At 37.7% G+C, this 17,500-nt stretch overlaps 1 non-coding gene across 1 annotated transcript; it reads right to left on the reverse strand.

Annotated features, from left to right (window-relative positions):
* Positions 1 to 8,773: 8,773 nt before the first annotated feature.
* Positions 8,774 to 11,468, reverse strand: LOC111346505 (uncharacterized). The gene is made up of 2 exons (XR_015999202.1): positions 11,208 to 11,468; positions 8,774 to 11,004 (listed from the first exon to the last, which is right to left on the reverse strand). It is a non-coding gene; the product is annotated as an uncharacterized LOC111346505 (transcript).
* Positions 11,469 to 17,500: the final 6,032 nt, after the last annotated feature.

Here is a 17,500-nt window from a genome sequence, read left to right on the forward strand (position 1 = left end):
GAAGTAGTTGGAGCGCCTTTTTCCTCCACTGGTTTTAAAACACATCACTTCGCTAAAAATAATCTTGGTTTCCAGAAAATGAATTTTTGCTAAATTTCGAAAGAACTATTTCGATTTTTAGCGAGGCTATCCTAAACATAGTTCCTAAATTCTTTTCGACGGAATTTGACAAGTCCCTTTTAAAATCATCTCATTCTGCGGGAATGACCCCATATCAGAAGGAAGAACGTATTCTTCTCCCAGAGAGGAATTGAACAAGAATTCCAAAAAAATAACATATCTCAAACTGGGAGTAAATTGCTGCTTCATAAGATATTATTTTTCAAATAATATTCAGCTCCTTACGTTTAGCGAGCGATAATTTCAGCCGAAAAACTTGTTCTGACATAAAAACAATTGGAGTTTGTCTGCGTCGCTTCTAACGGTGAATAAACTGGAGGAAGATACTTCTTCAAGAATTTAGTTCATTTTCTTTACATTCTGCATCCATTTGTTTTCCTTGTCATTTCAGTGAAGCCTTCAAGGATGTAAACATCAAACCAACCCCGGTCCACATGATGAGCTTACTTAGACCCGCTCATTAATTTGTATAGGCCCAGAGCTTGTGATTTTACCTTATTTTTTAGGTGATTCATCTGAAAGTGAAAAAAGAAAAAAGCGCCGATTTTATTGTTTGGTTACTTAGAGTTTCCATTCAAATCTTTTTGAAATAATCTATTTCCTTTTAATATTTCCCGAAAAATATTCTGCTAACACCGGTACCATTTCGTGTACTTCGTTTGAGTCATCGATGGATTGTGCGATTTTGCACTAATTTCGAGTCCACTTTATCACTGGACATCGTATCTATCCATTCGGCAGGCGCGTAGCGTGGTCATTTTTTCAAGTACGCACAGGTACATATGATCTAGAAAACTAAGTAAACTGAGCGAAAAATACTGCGTTCTTTATTTCTTGTTTGAAATAGTTGTGTGAATACAAGCAAAGAACAAAGCGTCTTGTCCTTATTTGGAGCAAACTTGGCGCCAACACAACATTGTTTTCTGGTCACTTCAAGTACGCACGTGCGTATATGCGTAGAGGCCGCTACGCGCCTGCATTGTTATTTGTGTACATTTTCAAAATAATTCTGCTCGTATAACTCTGTTTGTCTGTCATCAAGTATTCATTTGGGAAAGCAAAATGTCTATCAAAACTTTTGAATTAATTGAAGGCATTAAATCAATGTACGCCACCTACATGTTTGACAAAGAGATTGTGCATTGTTCGTTTTCTGCCATGAAAAACTAAGTTGAAAGATAAGATCTGACTAAAAATGATTCGTAACGTGTTTAAAAGTATAGTTTTCGATAGGAAAGGCCGGCACAAATTCGTTAATCTGTGGACTGATAAAAGACTTGTTTCCTGCAAATGATTTGAAAAGTCGAAATAATTCCTGTTCATAAACTATCGAACGTCACTAAATTGAATGTGTCGTCGTTCGCTCTCTAATGGAATGAAATACGCTGAAAAACTCAGGGTGTTCTTTCTTCTTGATATTGTACAGGGTACAGATAGACAAAAAAATTCGTATTATTACTTTTACGAATTTTAGTTTTACGAAATACTTTAGAAGATTGTGTATTAATCCTGAGAAATACATGCGCCCAGGTTGCGGACTGGATCAGGGAGGAGTCAACAGTAAAGGGTTCAGTTGTTTTTAAGCATGCGTCGATATGAAGTCATTTTTGACAAATTCATCTGTTTTTGTTGCACTTTTCGTTTTCTACAAACAGATACACCTATTTAAAACAGATAAAAGTTTAAACTGACGAAAACTTGAACATAATTAAACCATTCAAGCAAAATGAACGAAAATTCTCTTACCTGCAGGTTATGCTCGGCCTAATTCCATTCTTTAAAATGAACCGACAAATTATCAAAGTTTGGGTGATGTGTCGACCTCCACCGTATACTGTTGGAACATGCCCGCCAAACCACAGTCAAGAATATTTCATGCAAGAGCGAAGTCATGTCTGTTATTTCGCCATCAATATATCGGCCAAGAGCACCGCAGCGTTACAATTTACTCACAGGTGAATTTAGAGCAACTGGGAATATAAAACCTGGTGAAAATATTTCGGTACAATTATTGATCAAAGTGCCCATTTTCAAAGAAAACATTTTTTCACAATATTTCAAAAGCCTAAGTTCTTGTTCCTACCAGTTCGTTTAAAACATTGTTGTTAATCCCTGTGTTGATAAAAACTGACACATCTGCCACAAAGGTTTACTTTAGTTCTTTCTGTAATTCATGCTAGCAGCTTCTTTCCTTTCGAATGCAAATGCTCTTTGATCGGAAACTATCAAAGTTTTGCGATGATGATGCATGAGATCAAACAGGAAGAACTGGCGTTCGAAGATAAATGCACCGTATTGGGAATTTTTGATTGCTTTGAAAGAATACGTTGGTGAATTTATGCCTTGAATGTCGTTAAAGAACAACTTTGTAAAACAAGCCATTATAAAAAAAGAGAGTGACTTTCATAAAAATTTGTAAGGCAGCTCCTTTAAATAATTAACCTCCCTAAGATCTGTGTAATTACACCCTGAGGTCGAAAGTTACTTTACTTTTATTTTTATCCAATATACTTATTCAATGTAAACATCTAATCATTAAAGGACGAGAATGAAATATTGACCACGTAGCTACACATTTTGAACCCTAATTGACTTCATTGAGTATCATCTTTTAACAAGATGAATTAAAAAATCTAAAAGCGCGCATCGGTAATCGCAAAGGATATACGTATACATTCACATTCCACTGCAAGTAACATAAAGCTACAGTTAAAATTCTGTGGGTAACGAGTACGGCAACTTGATATTAACCCACGAGCTTGGAGCGGTAACGAAAAGTTAAGATGCTAGCAATGTTACTTTTCCTGATGTCAACCGTGTCGAGGTAAAACATCCACTTGAAGTTCAGTAAAATGCTGAGAAAAGGCGAGCGCTTCAAAGGTCGCCTTGGAAATTGTGCCAGCCAGGAAGACATGAACAGAAAATTATTTTAGTACAGTTTCATTGAATTTTATTTGGTCAGTCAGCTTCTAGCAATTGAGGTTACATCCACTTCATCAAGGTAACATCCACTACATCAAAGTAACATTAAGGCAAAGCTGGCCGAGAGACACTGGGGTTTAAAATGAAGCCCCTAGCCCCTCTCTCTAGTTTGGCGTACTCTTCCTACCCCCTTCCCTAACCTTCCGAGACCAGTAAGTCCCAGCAGCCTTTGCAATAAAAATGCAGCAGTTAGATGTTCTCAGACTTTCAGACATCATGTATGAGTCATAATGATTATATCACAGACGGTGTGAGAAAGAATGGCGGTTTTTTCGACGGGAAGCGTCATAAAAATTTCAAAAGAAACTGAAAAAAAAAATCATTCCTTTCGTCTAAAATCAGTTGAATTCTATTTTGCGTAAATGTTTTAAATTTAGCTCGAAGATAAGTATCACAGTGCTAAGTTTTTTCCAGATGCAATCAAGAAAACTCGCGCACAGAATTATGCGTTTATGTTTCAAGGCAGCATTCACGGTATTTCGTTTATAATATTTGATAAAAATCTTATTTGAACAAAGTCACGATGAAATTACTACAGAAAGAGGTCTTCACCACCTGGTGTGTGTTTCTAGAGTCATTTACACTTTTAAGTAAAGAGATAGAATGCACGATACTTTTGGTCAGAAAAGATGACAACTATCCGATAATGGGCTTATGATTTCAAAACGAATAATTCCTTCAAAATCATTCTGAATTCGCTATTCTTTGATTGTGATAAAACGAAATTAAGTGACACCTGATCACCTTTCTTTTACAGAAAGAGGTCATCTGCTAAAGTAATCATCAGGTTGAATATTTCTTTTAATGCAATACACCGCACTTTCTATTGGTTTACTAGTAGTAATACAAGCGGGATGTTAGGACTCGAAAAAGGTTTGTAAAACACAAACCGTAGGCGAGTGGTTTGATATTTCCTCGTGTTCTCCGAAACTCCCGAGTGGTTTATTACGCCGGAATTTCAATAGACAGTGCGGTGTATTGCCACAGAAGTTCACCTGAAATAGGCGTTTAACTGAATTAAAACTCAATTTTTCTTAGTTCCCTTGTAATCAACGATAGGTGTATGACCTATTAAGGCGCTCGTAGTATCTCAGTTATTTTACAATCTGCTTCAAAAAGAATAATTGAAGAGGCCGTGATTATCACAAGTATTGAACAAGTGAAGACTCTGGTATTATATCAGGGGAGCAACAAAACAACGTACTCTGCCTAAAAGGTTCTTTAGAACTGTCACCGGAGTATGATCGTAGTTAGAATTTCATTCACATTCTTTTGTTTGGCGATATTTTTTATCGGAATGCTCAGTTAATCTACTTTTCCTGCCTTAAAAATGGTTTACATTGGATTATCTTAGCGCCTGTGTCGCCTGAGGGAATATTGTACAAAGCTGAACAGAAAAACAAAATGAGAAGCGAAATTGACATCGCTAGAAACGGGAAAAAGTCGAGAAAAGGACTACTAACCAAACCCTCCATAAATCATAAAAGAGGTAAGTTTCTAAAAATACTGTGGCGCTGCGTCGGCGGGGATAACAAGGTAATTTGATAATATCAACTAAGTTGAAATTGTAAATTGGCCACCGTAAAGAGTTAAACAGCTGTCGTTTCGAGCGTTAGCCCTTCGTCATTCGCTCTGACGAAGGGCTAACGCTCGAAACGCGAAACGTCAGCTTTTTAACTCTTTACGGTGGCCAATTTACAATTTCAACTTAGTTGATATTATCAAATTACCTCCATAAATCGTGATTACCTATCACACCGTGCATTGTTTTCCTTCTCTATTCAGTTATTTGAAGGCGTTCTCGTCAAAACAAGTTCTCGCAACAATTAATTAACTGTGCAGATTTAACCTCTTCATTAAAACAAAACAAAACAAAGTTCACTGACAAGGTTTTCTCTCTAATTCTTGGTTAGCAATGAGACGCATAATTAAGAACCTGAATGAACAATCCATCGTTCCGTACTTTGTTGAATTTCTTAACATCAAAATTTGTTTTCTGTCTTGTTTGCTGTCTTCATTGTTTAAACACCTTCAGGTCTGGCCTGCTTCCCCGCATCATGTCTTGAGTTCAGGAACTTAAAAATATTCCTTAGTTTAATTGAATTACAATTGAGGTCTTAATCACCTTGTTTTTGTTCGTTTTCTACTGAAAAATTTAAATAACAGTAGAACCAGGGAAAACAAAAGTCTGTCTCATTATAGCGTATTTGTTTATCCTGAATTCAATCGCCGAACAGCAAACTGATTATTCCCGTCATCTGTGACAGAAGGGCACCGCTCAGTACGTGTTAATAAAAATCGAATATATTTGAAAGTCACGTTCGTCAGCCGGTTTATCACCGCATAGTTTACTCTACTACTCTAAAGCAAGTTGCAAAAAGAAAACATTCAATTGTTCTCATTTGCTATGTAATAAGGTTTCAGTTTGTAATGATCAAGTTGAGTAAAAAAAGATAAACAAAATGAGATTTTACAGTGCAAATTGTCATGATGGCGTCGTTCACAGTTTCGTTTATTTGACCATTGTCGTTTTGCTCTAACGAAAACACTTAAATTTAGTTTCTGCAAATTAAGAAACACGCTCACAAATAAGGCAGAAAAGTCTCCGTATATGAAGTATACCGGAAGAATAAGAAATGAACAGAAGGTCAAGGGGACACAATCATCTATACTAATATGTATATATATAACAACTTTATTTAAATAATAACATGTAACATATTATTATTAAAAAAGGGTTATAGAAGGGAGGAACTTAATCCTCATTGTAAACTATACCCCAGATATAAAAATTTAATACTATGCAATATACATATACATACTGAAACATTTTACATACAGGCATATATCTATAATAAATATAAAATCTAAATAAAGAAGACATATCTAAGATAACTATTTTGTTTAAGATTATAACTAAATAATGTATAATACATAGAATAATTTAATTTTTAGTCATAGACCTAGTTAAAAAATGTTGATTTAAGAGCTTTCTTAAAAGCATCAATTGAGTCAAGTTCAACTACCGACGATGGTAAACTGTTCCATGTGTCGATATGTCTGTGCCAAAAAGAGTACTTAAAGATGTCTGTACGGCTAAATGGTTTATATAGTTTAAACTGATGACTTTTTCTTGATTGCCTGTTACTGAAAGATATGTAATTATTAGTGTTTACAGAAGAGTGTCCTTTAATGAACTTAAAAAGCTGAACCAAACTAAGAAACTCTCTGCGCTGAGCTAGTGTCGCTAGTTTCAAGGATTTCAGTCGGTCTTCATACGGAGTGTCTTTATCAATGATCCATCTTGTAACGTTCCTTTGCACGCATTCAAGTTTTTCAATGAGATATGCTTGGTGAGGATTCCACGCGTGACAAGCGTACTCGAGTATTGGACGGATCATGGATCTATAACCAGTAAATAGAGCCCTAGAGTGAGATCCAAATGTCCGCTTGAGTAAGCCCAATAATCTGTTCGATCTTGCAACAACAGACAGTACGTGGGGTTTCCAAGATAAATCACTGGAAAGAACTACCCCAAGATGTTTGTGTGTAGATACTTGGGTAAGTAGCTTGCTATTAATAGAATAGTTGCACGGAGAGGGAGTTCTAGCCCTGGTGAACTTCATGGACTCGCATTTGTCAGCATTTGTTCCTAAAAGCCACGAACCACACCAATCAGTGACTTTATCTAGACTCTCCTGGGCAGTGATGGACGTTTGAGATGGAGTACAGTAATTATAGATTAACATATCATCAGCAAACATTTCTGCAGGACTTGATAAAGATTCAGGGATGTCATTGACGTATAGGATAAATAACAGGGGGGCAAGAATGCTCCCCTGTGGAACACCAGATGTGACAGGCGCCCATACTAATATGATGTTTATTCAAACCTTTTGCAGAGAGCTGAATTACAGGTTTGTTACAATGAGATGTTGTTAAGGTTGAGAACAGACGTCGGCATTTTCTCAGGCGCCTCTGACAGCCGCTTCAGTCCATTTCAATCTCACCTTCCCACCCATCCCACCCCAGGGGAGGACATCCATCACACAGTAATCTCGTGCCGGTGGGAAATTAACTTCTCCTACCCCAACCCTGCAGGAGACGGGACCTCCATTTATTCGTCCCATTCCGAGAAAACTAGAATATCCAACCATTTCTTGATGTTATAGAAAGGCAGCAAATTCTTCTCAATTATTTTAAGACCTCGAACCCTCGACCTCCCGCACAACAGTCCAGCGCACTATCCATTGGGCTAACTATGACTCCATTTTGTTCTGCTAACGGCTTTTAAAAGGCCACGCAAACGTGATGTACCTAAATTTGATCCGCTTTTCCTTTTTCAACGTTCTGAATATCACCTGAAACCCAAATAACCTGGCTTAAGAATTAAGGTCAACTGGACTATGTTACAACTGGGGAAGGTTCGTGACACTGAAATTATTGCGACAAGCAGAAAATTGATCTCTACCTGTAAAATGTAGTTGACTAATTCCATGATGTTGGCCAAAACACAGCCTTTTGATTAATCCAGTCCCTCAGCTTGGCGCTTCACATTCTGGTACAACAAGCATGTACACGTAATGATCACGGAAAAAAACTCTCCCTTGATTGAATGAATCAAGAAAAGTAATGTTCTACTATTTTCCCTTGATTGAAGTCGAGTGTTTTTTATTCCATTTGAAAAGCGAAATTATTCATGTTAACAAATTATCTTTACCTTGCTCTTGTTGATGGAATCGAACTTCATTTTCGCCTTATAAACACAAAGCGTCCCTCGTTACGTAAAGACTTGAACATGGAAAATAACATTTAACGTTGATAAGGTAAAACCGCCTCCCGGTTAGCTCAATTGGTTAGAGCGCCGAATTGTGTTGTGCGGGAGGTCGAGGGTTCGAGCCCCGGCCGGACCAATACTCATGGTCTTAAAATAAGTGAGGAGAATTTGCTACCCTACTTTATAATCAAGAAATGGATAGATAGTCTAGTCTTCTCAGATAAGGACGAATAAACCGTAGGCCCCGTCTCCTGGCAGGGTTAGGGGTAGGAGACGTTAATTTCCCACGCACGAAATTCACCATGTTCTAAACGAGTCAGGGATTGGGTTCGAGTTGGGACCGCAAAGCATCTATGGATTGATTGAAGGGACAGACGAGTCATATTTACAAAGTAATTCTGAAATGCCTTGCTACTCGTCATACAAGTCTAGAACGACGATGAAAGCCTTGCTTGGTATAACACCCAGTGGTGCTTTATGTTTTGTCAGTGAGCTATTTCCTGGTTCAACTTCTGACAAGGAAATAACAGCTCAAAGTGGACTGTTGGACAAGTTACAACCTTATGATCAAGTTATGGCAGACAAAGGGTTCAACTGCACTGATGAGCTTGCTTCTGTGGGAGCAGAACTGATTAGACCAGCATTTTTGGTTAAAGATACACAATTCTCAAAAGAAGAAACCAACCACAACAAGATTGTTGCCAGTTTGAGAGTACATGTTGAGCGATTGATGGAGAGAATAAAGAATTGGCACATCTTTGACCACCGAATTCCAATTACTCTTGCCCCCATAGCATCTGATATGTTATTTGTAGTGGCTGGACTTTCTAATTTTTACCCTCCTTTGATTAATTAAAATTTATGTGAATATAAAGCAACATTTTAATACTTAACAATGGTATGGATTTATGTTTTATTGCCTTGCATTAAAATAGCATTGATAAACTAGTGTTTGATAATGTATTATGATATTGCCATCATACCACTGGACTGTAACCAGACTGGTTATAAGTCATTACAATAATCCAAGCACACTACACATGTAGTTAGTAAATATTTTACTCAGTCAAATATGAACATAACTGTGTACAATGTATAAAAATACTGAGTTAATGTGTATAGACAAAACAGATCGCTGTTTCTTTCAAGACAAAGTTTATCTAATCTTAGCTATAGCAAATACCTATAGGGTGGTTTTTAAAAAACCTGTGAAACAATTAATACTATTTACTTTCTAATAGTGCCAGTATTAAACAATAGAAACAAAAGCATTTAAGCAGAAAAGCACTAAACATGTACAAAACTTAGTACGTGTTTCACAGGCTTTTGAAAACCATTCTACCTTCACAAATATATTGTTTACACTCTGATAGTACTAAAAAGTGTGCAACATAATTTGGGCAAACCACTAATTCCCATTAAATTTTGATTTGCCTATTTCATTGTATAGTTTTCTTAAATTACACACTTTTACTGAAATGAACACATTGATTTTGACTGTTTTAAACTGAACGAGCATTCAATTTAGGAATTCCATACTTGACTCTAGGATACACAAGTTCTGGAACAATCCAGTCATTAAAAAAGGATTCTAGCTTGGGCAAAATAGACTTCCAGCGGTCTATTGAAAAATGTACTCTTTCACAAAACAGTGAATCACAGCCTGAACCCTTTACAACAAAATCTGTCCACTTTCTTCCAGTAACAAACATTTGCTGATGGACTTGGTAGAAGTATTTGTGTTTGTCATTTAATCTCAATGCATTACTGTTCTTTTTGCAAATGCTCTTGCGTAACAATGCCTTTTCTAGTGTTTCATCCTTTGATGTCTGGACATACTTAACTTCTATAAGTCCCTCTGAATCAGAGGCTGATGGATCATGTACAAGGCCATCGGGGCTAGCACCAAGGTAACCATGTTCTTTTGAAACAAAAAACCCACATTTTGAGACTGTTATGCCTTCATCTCCTTGACTTTGCTTGAGAAGCTTGTAATCATTGATAATCTGGTCTTCCATTTTCAGTCCTTCCTCCATTGACTTACTTTGATAGGCCTTGTTGTAACCAAGTATATCTTTAATTATCTTAGTAGGGGACGTACTTTCTCTCTGTACAGCTACACGGTAACATTTTGTGGCAGTAATCCTTGGTTGTCTGTGGCGATGCCATAATTCAGTGTTTGATTGACCTCTAGTTTGTTCCTCAATATCTTGCCTTTGTAAATCATCAACCATAGATTTCTCTTTGCTTTTTCAAACTTTTCTTTTAGCTCTTTTGCTGACACGGGATGACATTTGACTGGTGAAAGCAGAGAATCCTTTACATCCTGAAGTTTCTTTACTTCCTGAGGCAGTATATGTGTCCAAGCTACAGTGTTTCCTGATACCCTCTGGTACTCCTTCATCATTTCAAAAAACCTTGACTTGTTTTCATCGCGACAAGCATTTTGGTTTGCATTTACTGGAGAGTGATGAAGCTTACGTATCTTCTTCTCTTTCGTGTAGTCGTGCTTCACAAAAGTCATCTCATTTATGGGCTGTATTGCACCTTTTCTCTTTCGTGGCACATTCCACTTGCATGGTTTGGAGGTGCATGACTCATCAGACTCATCCAGTTTTTCCCTTACTTTACAATAGTTTTCTAAAGCAAAAAGTGTTGATGCAACATGGTTACATCTCCCATCTATGCCAGCAGGGCATTTGCAGTGGGCTCTTAGCATCTTTCCAAGTGAACTAATAACTAAGTAGCATGTATAAACTTTGTCCTTTTTCATAGATGGGAGGACTTGGCTTTTGATGTAGTGCTTGCCATTTTGTTGTAGGTGGCCTATGTACAGGACATGACCAGATTTAAAAAAGTTGAATCCTTTAACAAGTGGCTTAGCAGTGGAGAGCTGCTTTTTACATTCTACACCTTCGATCATAAATCTCCACACAGTTCCAAATGATATTTTTGGTAGTGCCTTTATATCTGGTTGGAATCCTTCTTTTGGGAATGAATCCTTTACTTCAGGCTCTTGATTCTCAAGTACGCCAAGTTGAGCTTTTTTCCGTAACAAATTGACGCCGCCATCCGGATCACGCAAGTATTTAACATCAAATCCATGCTTGATGTAGTCGTGTACTCTATAAGTCAAAATTAGAGCACTCATAAGTACGAGAGGACTTTATTAAATTCGAAAATTTCGATTATATTAAATTTTTACTCTTAGGAAATTTTAATAATAATTCTGAAAAGGCATATAATTACAAATAAAGTTGTTATAAATAAAAATAACTTATTGCGTGTAAAGGTTCTTAGTTTAAAAGTTGCCAGCTTCGATACGAACCTCGACACTAAAGCTTTCTTTGTTCCCGTCGTTTTTGCACCTCTGCAAAGCAGCCACCTCTTCAACTGGACAACGCTACATTTTTCAACAGAATCCCTTGGAAGTTTTGCCCCAGGAATATCTTCCTGAGTTAGTTTAACAGTTAGTTTGGCTTTGCTCTCGCTTTCAGCCATATTGATTTGGAAAATCTGTCCCTTCAAACAATCCATAGATGCTTTGCGGTCCCAATTCGGACCCAATCCCCAACTCGTTTAGAACATGGGGAATTACTGTGTGATGGGTGGGATGGGTGGGTGTTGGCCCTTTTGGGGAGTGGTCAATAAACCTATGTATGTATGTAACGTTGAAGTAGATTTCGGAGTCCAGGGTCAAGGAAGTGTAGAAATATTGCAATATAAATAAATTTTCTTTTGGCAACGCTGAAACATTCAGGTAATAGAAACATTCAGGTAATTTATTTTGGTGTTCACATACAAGCAAAAATGATACACCGATGACATGAATACGAACCTATAGGATGTCTATTTATCAAACCTAAGCGATTAATAGTGGCATAAATTGATTTGAAGGGTTTTTTTTGTGTTGACTAAAAAGATGTTCTCAGTCGTTGTAAACCTTCGTTTCCCGAATTAATTTAAGTTGAGCCGTTCATTTTTTAATGAATAACAAGCACCAAGATGTCTACCATCGAAAGCTAAACCGGTTGAATTGCGTCACAAAGGAGAACTTTGGAGGAACATCCTAATAAAATCAAGATATCTAGTGTCTCCTGATATTCTAAGAAAACACTTGGACACGGTCTTGAGAAACAAATAATTTCGAATGGAAGAAAGTTTCCTGCTCCTCAAAAGCGCCGTTGTCTGTTTCCACAGAGCGAAGTAACATAGCCTTGTAACCAATGGCTAGTTTAGTGGTTAAGGACATTTAAGGCCTGGCCAACCACGTGTAGCACTGTGAATGAATTCGGACCCCTTCAAACAGATCTCATGCTGATTCACTGTCCGACAATAATATTCATTAGCAATGCAGTGTTTGCTCGCATCAATCAAAGGTATTTAAACCTGGTAAGACCACATCGATTGCGCCTGTCGGTGCAATCACTGCATAAACTGCGGATTCGCTATGAAAAATGTTACTTTCCATCTGTCCCACGATTTCTAAAGGCATACGGAGATTTCTGCTTAACAGGTTGTTTTCCTTTTCTTGGTAATCCCCATCTCCCCTCAGAGAGGTCATATGTGGTAAGACCAGGCCAGTTCCCCATTTTTGACTATGCCTCACACCTACCACCCCTTCTAAAGACTTTCTTTTGAATTGTGTCCCCCTTCCCTGAATGTTTCTTATCCTCGGTTGAATTATTTACCCTATTATTACCATCAGATGCAGCTTGGAAATCCTTATTTACCGACAAAACTAACCAGAGTCTTGAAGTATATCCATGCTAATTTCTTTCCTCTTCTCTAGATAGAGATATAAGGGTTGGCGTGGACCCTTTTCGCTTCCTCTAAAGACGACTTTCTTCGGAATAACATTCCACTGAGGTACGAGTATGTTAGGGCAGGACACTTAAAAGAATCAATACGAATACAAATATCAAAATGCGCCAAACTAGTGGGAAAGTTCAAAGTATTTCATTGGGCAATGCCTTCTATTTTTGACAGCTGTGGCGGTTATGATTAAGCCCGATAAGTATCACGTGACCATGCTTTTTCCAAATGCAATAAAAAACTCGTGCGAACTGAACTGCGTGGTAATGTTTCTTGGCGATACTATGATAATGTCTCGACCAGGCGTTTGTTTCTCGAGCCTTTCGCATATTTAAGGAAAGATGATAAAGCTATCCTTTTGGTCAAAAAAAGAGGACTAATATCGGGAGATGAGCATATGATTTCCAAACGAATGAATCGTTCAAAATCATCCTGATTTTTCTTTTCTTTACTGGTGATAACATGAGAGTAAGTGACTTTGGATAATTTTCTTTAAAGGAATAACTTGACATCCACAATTATGACAAGTATAGAACGAGTGAGGTCTACGGTTCTATGTCAGAGAAGCAACAATTCAACGTGCTCTCTCTGAAAGGATCAGTCGTGTGTACTTTGGCTTCGAAGCTTTTCGGTATACACAGGACCTAAATCTCTTCTCAATGTTTCGGAAAGAATTCCTTCAGGAAAGAAATTTATGACAGGACTCGCTCGTTGGTGTTTTGTTCTACTCTGATATAACTGATCTGTTAAAAAAAACACTCCAAGACTTTGTCTTTTGAATTGCAGAACACACTCGCCAAACACTCCTGGATATTACTGAAGTGAAAACCTTCTTTTTATTTGCGTGTTGTCATGACGGTATCCCTACTCTACATACCCCAGAGGTGCAACCGTAAAATTCTTGATCTCAAAACTTTGCTTCAATTCATCCCGAGTGTTAAATCTAAGTTCCTTATCGTGCTATTGTAAGTTCCAGCCTGTGTACGCCAAAGGGGTCCATAAGGTGGATATGGTTGAGTGCCCTGTGTCAAGAAAAAAATACACAACCGATAACACTTGTTTCATACGCTGTCTGAAATATGACTACTTTTCTTGTGCATATTCATTATAACAAATTCATCTTTCTAATTAAGAATAATGTGTTCGCTCATGTAATCATCGTTCTATATCAATCTTTCAGTGAATTTCTCCTTTTCTGTTCTATTTTGGAATGACACTGACTGAGACAAAATGATGAAAATAACAATGTCTGGATATATTTGAAAAAAAATAAATTTACCATCTTACCATTGCATTTGCCACCGCTGCTGTTGTTTTTTTGCTTCATAGCAAAAGGCAATCAATGGTAAAACCTGCCAAAATATCTTAATGTTGGGCGACATGTTTACACCAGCTTGTATGTATGTTTATCCTTCAGCTGTAAATGACTTGAAATTAAAACAAAGCACATTAATTGCAGAAGGGCTACAAGAGTTAGTATTTTCGGTTTGTTCCTGGTCTCTTAGTGACAAAAACACAACTGTTCTCTCGTTTTGGTAATTTAAAAAGGATCATAGGAGTTGTAAGCAATTGAAAGCGATTCTCTGAATAATTCCGAGAGATATTTGATTTTTAAACTTAGCACTGCACTGACTGATAAGAGAGGAAAGGCGAAAAGGAAAATTGTTTGTTTATTCATACCAAAATTAACAAGAAAAGCTCAATTATTCGCTGTTTAGGAAACGCTTTGTAAAGAGAGCTCTTACCTTGTTCTCGCGGCTATAAATAGAGGTAAAACTATGAAAAAAGAATCAACAATATCACCTGAAATTGTGCGCTGAATTAGAGAAATAGAGAACTCTCCCCGTTCCTTAAAATAAAATATCAGCGGAGAGAGCTCTTACCCTTTTAAAGGGGCTTGTAGCAGACGAAAATATATTACACCTATTCTTAGCCGTGGGTTTTATCAGGCCATCAAGTTGACGGTCGTAAAAACATGTCTACAACCTGACTTAATGTCGAATGCATAGAATAAGACATCAAATCTGATTGGTTAGATCAATATCCGATTCCACCAAGCAGACAACACCTTAAATTTCGAGTTTGAATGCATTATCGTGTGACAATAGGCCTCGAAGAAAAAGTTTGCTATGCGCTGGAATTTAAGCTGATTTTTGGAGGAAATCAGATTGAATATTGTATATTTTGTTAAAAAATAATGAGATTTACTGTTGTCGACTCTTTTACAACGATGGATTTTTTAATTTCATGATCTGTATCACGATTTCTCGGCTTTCGGCTTTCCGTAGAAAAAAACTCAATATATTGAATGGTTATATTTTGAAGCCAGTAAATTCCCTCTAACTCCGCCATGGCCGGTCCCAAGCCCGGATGAGAAAGGAGGAGGGTTGGGCGTGGGGCTAGCTACCTCACACCGTAAAAGTTTTGCATACTACAGAAACGCCAACAACGGACCAAAAGACTAATGCCCTGGGAGGGGAAGGGACCTCGTCAAGATGACCTTTGACGCCGTGTGGTGAAAGCCGTGAGTCTACGGAAGCCACAAGGCCGACCCCCCTTCCGACGGTTTAACTCCAACGTTAAGTCAGTAGTTCTGTATAGAGCGGAGACATGGAGGACCACGAAGACCACCATCAGAAAAGTGCAGACCTCCATCAACAGCTGCCTGAGAAAGATAATAATAATAATAATAATAATAATAATAATTAAAAATCGAGTTTCCAGATGGGATTTGAACTCACGACCCTCCATGATCTAGTCGGATGCTCTAACCCCTGAGCTACAGGAGACTCTATGGTGATGCATGTGATGCTTTAATGTGACAGCGTGATGCTGTTAGTGAGCTTCTATGCGCTAGCTGATGTTTGGCTGTGTAGCCGCGTGATGCGGTTCCAGTCAATACCCACTAATTGACCCTTGCTCACCATAGAGTCTCCTGTAGCTCAGTGGTTAGAGCATCCGACTAGATCACGGAGGGTCGTGGGTTCAAATCCCATCTGGAAACTCGATTTTTAAAAATTGTTTATTTCATCTTTACAATAATAATAATAATAATAATAATAAATAGATGCTTAAAGGGCGCATTTCCAATCTCAATGCGCCTAACAAAAGATTATTAAGACATAAGAATAAGTAATTAATTAACAGTAATGTCTTTTAAACATTGAATTGAGTTCCAAAGTTTCGGTGCAGATACTGAAAAAGCGCGTCCACCATAGGAATTGGATTTAATAGGTGGGATGCATAACTGTAAGCGAGTTGATGATCTCAGTGTTCTTGATGGGTGATATTCTTGTATAATAGGTTCTAAATAACTAGTAGGTTGCTCATTTAAGATCTTATAAGTTATAAGTAATATCTTAAAATCAATTCTTGCTAAAGATCCTCCAGATACGCTGGCCAGACACCATCAGCAATGCAAACCTGTGGCATCGTGCCAACCAGCTGCCAGCTGACGAAGAGATCCGGTGTAGAAGATGGGGATGGATCGGGTACACCCCGAGAAAGCCAGCCAACAACATCACAAGGCAGGCGCTGAAGTGGAATCCCCAGGAGAAGCGAAAGAGCGAAAGAGAGGAAGGCCAAGAAACACTTGGCGCCGTGACCTCGACGCCGACATCAAGAAGATGAGAAAGACCTGGAGACAACTTGAAAGAGCAGCCAAGGCCAGAGCACTCTGGCGGAATGTTGTCGGCGGCCTATACTTCTGGAGGAGCAATGGGCTTAAGTAAGTAAGTAAATTCCTTCTCAAATCGATTTTGTCGGATACCTCTTGAGCTCGTTTATGGGCCAAAAGGTTTTCCGATTATGTTTGCAGAACACTTCGCAAAAAATAATTTGAGGTTCGTGATATGAATTTATATTGAAAGTCCTCCGACTGGAGTGAAATTAAAGTGGAGTCATTTGGGAGATACCTTAATGGACGCATTGTAAAGGAAATTTTAAAGATATAATTATAACATAATTCCCTACAGAAATTATGCGATCAAATATGCGTGTGAATCTAATTTCTGGTACATGAAAAACGTAAAATTTAAGGAATATGATCGTACGTAACGTTTCATTTACATTCTCTTGTTTGGCGTTATTTTCAAATTTTTTTAATCTACTTTTCTTGACTTTTGAAAATGATTTACAGTGGATCACTTTATCGTCTGTGTCGCACATTGTGGGAAGCTGAACGGGACAAAAACAACTAAGAAGCGAGAAAAAATTTCTAGAGACGGGACAATGCAAAGTCGAGAAAAGGGCTACCAACCCGATCCTCCATAAGCCATAATTTAGTTGTCAGTGATAACTCGTTTTCCTCTGAGACTGTTCAATGGTTTCCTTCTCTTCAGTTGTTTGAAGGCGTTCTCGTCAAAACAAGATCGCGAAACAATAAATTAACTATGCAGAATTAACGGACGTTAATCATCACAAAACAAAAAATACGAAACAAGGTTAACTGGCAAGGTTTTCTGTTTAATTCTTGGTTTCTAGTAAAGTGTTGGAATTGATCGAAGTAGATGAAAAAGTCATATGAATTCATAACTTTTAGACTGACTGTGGATGAATTTCTACTCCTTCAAACAGATCTCGTGTTGATTTACTATCCGATATTAGTATAATTTCAGAGCTGAGCAAAGAGTTTCCAGCAATCTGGTTGGTCGAGCGGTTCCTTATATGACGCTATATAAACCGCTCCACGCGGTTTATATAAAATGTTAAAATAAAATGTTAGTAATATAATAATTAATAATATTAATTCCCGGCCAACTCATGCGTGGAATGTTAATTTTAATTTTAGTCACACAAGACCCCGAA

The sequence above is a fragment of the Stylophora pistillata genome, chromosome 3, assembly GCF_964205215.1.
Source record: "Stylophora pistillata chromosome 3, jaStyPist1.2, whole genome shotgun sequence".
In the NCBI taxonomy this organism is placed as follows: Eukaryota; Metazoa; Cnidaria; class Anthozoa; order Scleractinia; family Pocilloporidae; genus Stylophora; species Stylophora pistillata.